The sequence below is a fragment of the Arachis ipaensis genome, chromosome B10, assembly GCF_000816755.2.
Source record: "Arachis ipaensis cultivar K30076 chromosome B10, Araip1.1, whole genome shotgun sequence".
NCBI lineage: Eukaryota > Viridiplantae > Streptophyta > Magnoliopsida > Fabales > Fabaceae > Arachis > Arachis ipaensis.
In genome coordinates, this window is record NC_029794.2 from 116,954,500 (window position 1) to 116,961,647 (window position 7,148).

At 34.0% G+C, this 7,148-nt stretch overlaps 1 long non-coding RNA gene across 5 annotated transcripts; it reads right to left on the minus strand.

The window, feature by feature from the left end:
- On the minus strand, positions 1,451–5,539 carry LOC110268153. 5 transcript variants are annotated; one of them, XR_002356243.1, is made up of 14 exons: positions 5,500–5,539; positions 5,125–5,381; positions 4,505–4,996; positions 4,209–4,423; positions 4,066–4,137; positions 3,911–3,976; positions 3,762–3,833; positions 3,600–3,681; positions 3,472–3,525; positions 3,298–3,387; positions 2,780–2,824; positions 2,161–2,243; positions 1,996–2,057; positions 1,451–1,897 (listed from the first exon to the last, which is right to left on the minus strand). It is a non-coding gene; the product is annotated as an uncharacterized LOC110268153 (long non-coding RNA). The 5 variants fall into 5 exon arrangements; XR_002356240.1 differs by having other exon boundaries at positions 4,066–4,423; XR_002356241.1 differs by having other exon boundaries at positions 1,451–1,914; positions 4,066–4,423.

The following is a 7,148-nucleotide window of genomic DNA, read 5'->3' on the forward strand; positions in this document are numbered from 1 at the left end:
CAGCTTTTGAATACAGCACAAACAGTTTATTTATGCAAAAAAAAATATAATAAAATTGGATTAAATATTCACAAACTTTACAAAAAGTGTTCAAACTATTCCGAGACTACACAACACTCAAACTAATCACTGTCAATATCATCTGAATCTATTTGACAATATGGACTCAATAACACTGTGGATGGCTTAATGGTTGTATCTCTGTCTTGATTCATCTCATGAAACGGAATCTGCAAAGCATATTCAACTCTAAAGTGGTCCACCTCCGCCTACAGTTTAAAGAATATTCTTTTACTGAACTCTTTTAATTTAGTAAAGTAATAGAGAGTTATATACTTTTAAACACAATTACCTGTGTCCAATTCTCCCAGTTATATTTCCCCTTTTTAATGTTTAGAGGCTCAATTATTTCAAGCCATTTTATTACATAAACTGCACAATCATAGTTGAAAACCAAAAATAAATTAGCAAATTAAAATAGGACAGCAAGAGAAAACACAAAATTTTTAGAGAGAAAGATTTATACTCTGTTTTTTGGCCTGCAATGTCGATGTATGGCGGTTGAATTTCATGATCGTCTTTCCTGAGAGGTGCCCTCCGCCCCATCGCCCCCGCGGAATATACCCTCATTCTGGAAATCACATACCCCTAAAATAAAAAAAAAACAAAGCAAAATATAAGAAAGACTAAATTTAATACCTGATTACACACAAAGTATCCCATAGTACACCTTATTTTGAACAAAACTACACCCAAATATTAAAATGCAAACAACAGAATTAACTTACAACAAATTTATTAAGCTTCAATCTATCTGGGGAGGGACACTTCTTGTGATATGGGTCAAGGATACAAAATTTTTTCTTTCTAACATCAGCCATCCATATCCACCAATGCTCCCCGTAGCAAACAGGTGCAAATATCTTAAGTATGGCCACATTGAACAATATTTTAGTTTAATTGGCACAATAACGAAAGAATTGTGATAAGAAGCTTTAGAAACGAAAATTTACATATGGATGGGATGCCAATTTTTTCAGGTCCAAAAAAGGTATGAACATTTTGTAGTCTTCAATGTCAAACGGCTTTTTACTTTTTACATGTAAGAACTCGCCACCGTTATGATTCCCAATAGCCATGTTCTGCAACATTTGTGTAACACCGAAAGAAATAGTTACTACACCCAATACATTACATAAATACACCCAAAATTGAGTTCAATACACATTACCACAATAGTAGGGGGAGACAGTAAATTTGTTCTTCAAATCTTCTAATATTTTGTTTGTTCAGAATTAGACACATAACAGTGACAATCTAGAAAAATAAAAAACCCAAATTAATTACATCAATCAACATTATAGTCATAGCTCATAATAAATTCATTAATCTTATTCTAATATTACTTCAGCTTCGATATATGTACTAGCTTTTAAAGACACGAAGTGGATTTTTGACAATTGCATTGGTTGTTGGGCATTGAGGATTCACATTGGCTCCCACTCATTAGTACATCCATCCTCGTAGGTCTTTACATGTGTGGCCCAAAGGTATCACTTTTCTTTTAGGTCGGCCGACAATTTTGTCCTCCTTGCAGGAGTTTCAAACTTTTCAAAAAATTGGTCGGCAGGCTGCTTTTCGATCGGGGGAATTTTATCCTCTGCAAAATTCAATGTTGCCGCAACCCCAGTGTTTGTAATTTGCTCCACCAGATCCTCTAATTCTTCAATTAGTATTGGTGTCTCAGGACTTTTTCCCTTCTCAGATCCCGGTCGCCCCTCCTGAGTCAGCGTTTCTTCCTGACTCAAATCAGTAAAGCCAAGGCTGAATGATGCCGCCAGAAATTATTTTGGTACATAGGATGCTGTGTTGGCAATCATCATCAATGCAGCAATGGCTTCACGAGGTAGATTACTGAGTGTTAACATATAAGATACTATAAGAATAAGAATAGACGAATGATATCAAAAGAGAGTTATATTGTGTAGAATTTACACTTTAGAAGGAGCTGCTGGCACTGTGGGTGTGCGACAGTAGGTTGCTAGGGTTGTGGAGTGCTGCAAGGTTAGAGATAAGGATTTAAATTATAAAAAGATATACCCAAATAAGAAAAAAATACACCCGAATAATAACCAAATATACCCGAATATTATTCCTTACCCCTTAATTGTTTCTTCGCTAATTTTCTTCCTCAGAGACTTTGGGGGGGATGGTTCAATTTGCATAGGGCTTGCTGCTATTGTCTGCGACAAAGGCATGCATACTTGAATCAGAACTCTAAACAAGACAAAAATAAAAAGTTAAAAATAATGTCAAAATACGAAGGACATGATTTTCAAATATGGCTTAAATGGAAACATGATTCATGATAGGACACTGGAATCATTTGATCCATATTAGTGACCCATTTGGGAGGATAAAAATTAATCCCTGTTAATATCATTTTCTAAACTAATGTTCCTTTACTTTAGTTGTTCTCGACACAATTTTCTAACTGCAATCAAAATTTCAAATGCAATTCAGGTTAAACATACAATATGCTGTAAGAATATTATGTAATGATTTACCCAAACTATTTTATGGAGTAGCTAATCTTACAACAACAAAAGCCACAGAAACAACTAAGTTAACAAAGTAGGGCCTCCTAATAAAATAATTGCAAGATTAACTATTATACGTATCAAGAACATTGACCCTAAGAAAACCAGAGATATAGTAGCTGTGTTTTAAGAAGTAAATTAAGCCAATAAAGATCATAATATGAGAATCTCAATCCAACCTCGTAGGTCATGTTGTCAGGATCAATACTGTCTTGCCAAACAACCTAAAAAAAACATGGCAAAACTGCTTAGAAATCTTTTATTGTGCTTCTCAGAAATGGAAAACTAGTGTTAGAAAATAATGTAGCTTTCCCAGAAAAAAATGTCTACGAATTCAAATATCAGTTTTTCAAAAATAAAAATTACTGTTCATAAACTAAAGGCTAAATTGCCCTCATTATACTCATCAAATGTAACTGAGTTGGGTCATCTTTTGTTGAGTTGGGTCACTGACTGATTCTTCTTCTAGACCCAACTTGAAATCCACCAAAATAATGTCAAAATACACCTAAAGCATTTAAAAGAAACACTGGCTCTGTTTTTTAAGAACTTACGTAGTTGCAAATTTTTCTTTTTTTCCTGCCTTTTTTTCTTGAATAAAATATTAAAGGACTTTTTTTCTAGGAACAATATATACAAAATTAGAAGCAGATGGTAACAAAAGAATTAAGCCAATGGCATTAGAAACAGAAATTACATGCTATCTGTGGGTTTGTTTACGCTGCTTTGATCTGTTTGTGTTTGAAACATAGGATCATTTTTGCTTTCTAAGTTCACCTCCGGCATTCTAAGCATAGAATAAACATCATTCAGTAAAAATACTATTTAATTAAATGAGGATCTCGAAATTCTATCAAATAAAGGATCTTACATTTCGGATGAATCATAATGAGCTTCCGTCGATGGGAGCCCAGCTTCCTTCATCCTGGGAAAGAAAAAACAATTATCAGCAACAAAAAATACCTTAAAATTGGCAATATACACCCAAATTCAACATACCCCTGTGCAGCCTTTTCATTGTTTTTTTTTCTTTTTTGATTCTCTGAAGAATTCTTCTATTTCTTCAGTTCTTACATCAGTTCTGACAGTACATCTAAAAGAATATGTTAACAAATAAAATTTTGATGATAAAAAGTAAGATAGCTTTACAACGTATCTTACACATCATAGGATTCAATTTCTTGTTCAGAAGACGAATCCTCAACAATGTGCTTTCTTTTTTTGGATTGCGTCCTGAAAATAAAAAAAAGTATGAATGAGACAAACACAACAAAATTGATGATAAAATACCCTCCGAAAGTAGTGCATACTTTTTGGGTGGAGTCTGAATTTTTTTCTTTTATTTTTGTTTTATTATTAGTGACGATTCTTCATTTCTGAAATTAAATGAGAAACACGGTTAATGCATCAAATTTTGATAATAAATAGAAAAGAAAGAAATTCAATGACAATTTCAGAATCTTACTCATCATCGAATTCACTTTCACTTTCTGAAGAGGAATCCTCCACAATCTGTTTCCTTTATCTGGATACCATTCTGGTGAGCAAACAATTATTAGCAAAAAATACCTTAAAAATAACAAAATACACCAAAAAATATTACTTAACTTTTAACTATCCTCGTGGGTTGTTTCCTTATTTCTGTTGGTTCTACTGAGTCTTGTTCAGACTCAGACTCAGAAGAAAAAGCAAATTCACTCTGCGATGAAGCACTCTCGGATGAACTGACCTTCTTCTTTTTTGTCTTTTTCTTTTTTTTCTTTCTTTTCTTTCTCTTTCATTTTCTTCATTTTCTTTTTCACTTCCGCCCTCTTGACGATGCCCTGAAATAGTTGAAACGTTAGTTTATACCATCTACATAAATCAAATACAACCAAATTAGAGAAATTATTATGTTCAGTTACCATATGACCGTCAATTTCTGCTCTGATCCTCTAAACCAGTAACTCCCTATTCCAATGGATGACCGAGAGCAGTCCAGGGATTGCTTCTCCTTTCTTGTTTGTGTGTTTTGTTAGATGAAAATATACTATCATCAAGGCATAGAGGTAGCTATCAATCAATTTTTTCTTTTTCAAACAGTAATTAGTTATGCCCTTGATGATGAAATCAAGGACATGGCTGTCCTAGTTCCATTCCGTTATGTTGTCCAATCGAAAAATTAGAGGGATGTGGACAGGAGATACTTTGTTTATCGTAGTTGGAAACAAGAACGCCATTTGAATATAGAGGATGAAAATCCTCTTGAACATGAGGTGATCTTGATCATTGTCAACACTAATATCCATCATCTGATTGGTCAGATTCTTTAGTGTTTGCCCCTGGAACCTTCTAAAAATTTGTTTGTTCTCCTCAGAAAGGTCTTTAAAACTCACATTTTTCTGGAAATAGGTCTCCTACAAAAAAAACACCAATTACACTCCAAATCACTTGAAATAAACCCAAATAGCAGCCATATACACCTAAATTTATTTCTTGATTACATGATATTAGAAGACTATAAAGATTTTCTGTAATGAGTTACCTGATGCATTGAGACCAAGGGCAGCTCCTATTTTTTTGGGTTTAATTTTCAACGAACCGTGCCTTGTTTCCCAATTTATTTTTTTCCAAATTAAAGGAATTAGCCAAATCCTTCAACAGTTTGTGTGGCACATTCATCGGCGGAATATGCATCAGACCACCAAATCCTAATTCCTGAACGATGCCCTTCTTTGCCTCGCTCATTTTTTCAAACTGTTCCTTCAATAGTCGTGTGGAGCATCTCAAATTCTTGGTTTGCTATAAACAAAGCAAAAAGAGAGTCATTTAAATAAGCTATATTTATACTAGGAAAAATTGACTTAGTCTAAGATATGTGTGTGTGTGTGTGTGTGTGTGTGGGCGCGCACGCGCTTACATTGTATTTTTTTTCCACCTTGGCTCTTGCTTGTCATTTTTTATTTTTTTTTTTTTTTGATTACATGACATTATATAAGTTCAAAATGATATTCAAGTCAATCAAACATGCATACAATGACATTACAAGCTCAAGCACAAGTACAATAGCACCAGTTACACTTGAATACTCTTGATATATATACCAGTCACAGACACCTGTATTTTTTTTTAGATTACATAACATTATATGAGTTCAAAATGATATTTAAGTTCAAAATGTCACTAGAAGCACCAGTCACATTTGAATTCGGGTGATATACACCCAAAAATCGGTCATATACACCCAAATATGAGTTCACTTGAAATACAGTACAAAGTATATATGTATACAAACTCACTTCCAAACATGCAAACATGCACAAAAACAGATGAAAAAATACATTAAACCATTCACTAAAAGTACATAAAACAGTATAACCGACTTAACAGTTTCACCAGAATAGTAATATCTACTTTAAACCAAGAACATATAATGAATCTACTTAATAAAAGAGAAATACGACAATATAATGCTTCGCCTTCGAAATCAAAAAGAGAAATCTGAAAAACCTCGAAGATTAGTGAAATAGTACCTTGAATAATGTTTCTTCTTTCTTTTCTTTGATTTTTATGGAGATTTTGATGTTTTCTTGTTGATTTGTCGAGTGTTGGCAAGGAGTTTGAAATTTTCTTTAGAGTTTTTCGAATGTGCCTTGAATCTCGATGGTTGTGGTTTTGATCGAGGAAGAAGAAGAAGAGTCGTTCATAATGGTGAGTAGCGCGCTTTGTAAACGGTTCAGTAACGCACGTGTTTAAAACGCTTGAGTTGGGAGAGAGTATTTTTTGGTGGGCTTGGCCCAAGACTTGTAAGCCAAAAAGGCTTGTATGTGTAGTATAACTGATATAAAAATATATGTGCTCTCAAATTATATTAAATAAGAATACATAAATAATTATATATTTAACAACAATTGCTTGAAATTTTGGAATGGATCCGTGGTGCCTTTAACTCAAACAACCCTATCACAAATCCATAGGACAGAATTAACTCATCCTAGACCTAATTAAAAGCAGGAACATGGCACTCCCTAATTAATTAACTTGTTATTTGTTCAAATATATTTGATTATCAGCACAGGAAATAATAAATTAATTAAAGTATGGCTAAATTATATATATGTTAAAAACTAAGAGTAAATAGTCAAAATGGTCTCTAAAAGATCACGCAATTTTTAATTTGGTCCCCGAAAGATTTTTTTAATCAAAATCATCCCCGAAAGATTTTTAGTTAGTCACATTAGTCCTTCTGTTAACTCTCTCGCTAACACCGTTAACGGAAGCTGACGTGGCACATTAGGATCAATGTCAGCACACCCCCATCCATCCTGGTTGTCTGCCAGCACGACTACTTCTCGAAATTTCATCATATTACTCCCTAACTAATAAACCCTAATCCTATCATAGTGTACATATGTCCCCTTACGTTGAGTGCAGCTGCAGAGGTTCAAAGACCAATATTGGAGCTCACCAGCATGATGGGTGGTGGAAACGGAGGTCATCATGGAAGGGTCTCCTGTCAATCAGTTGGTAGCTATGGGTCTAGCTCGTTTATGCGAAGAAAGAGGAAGA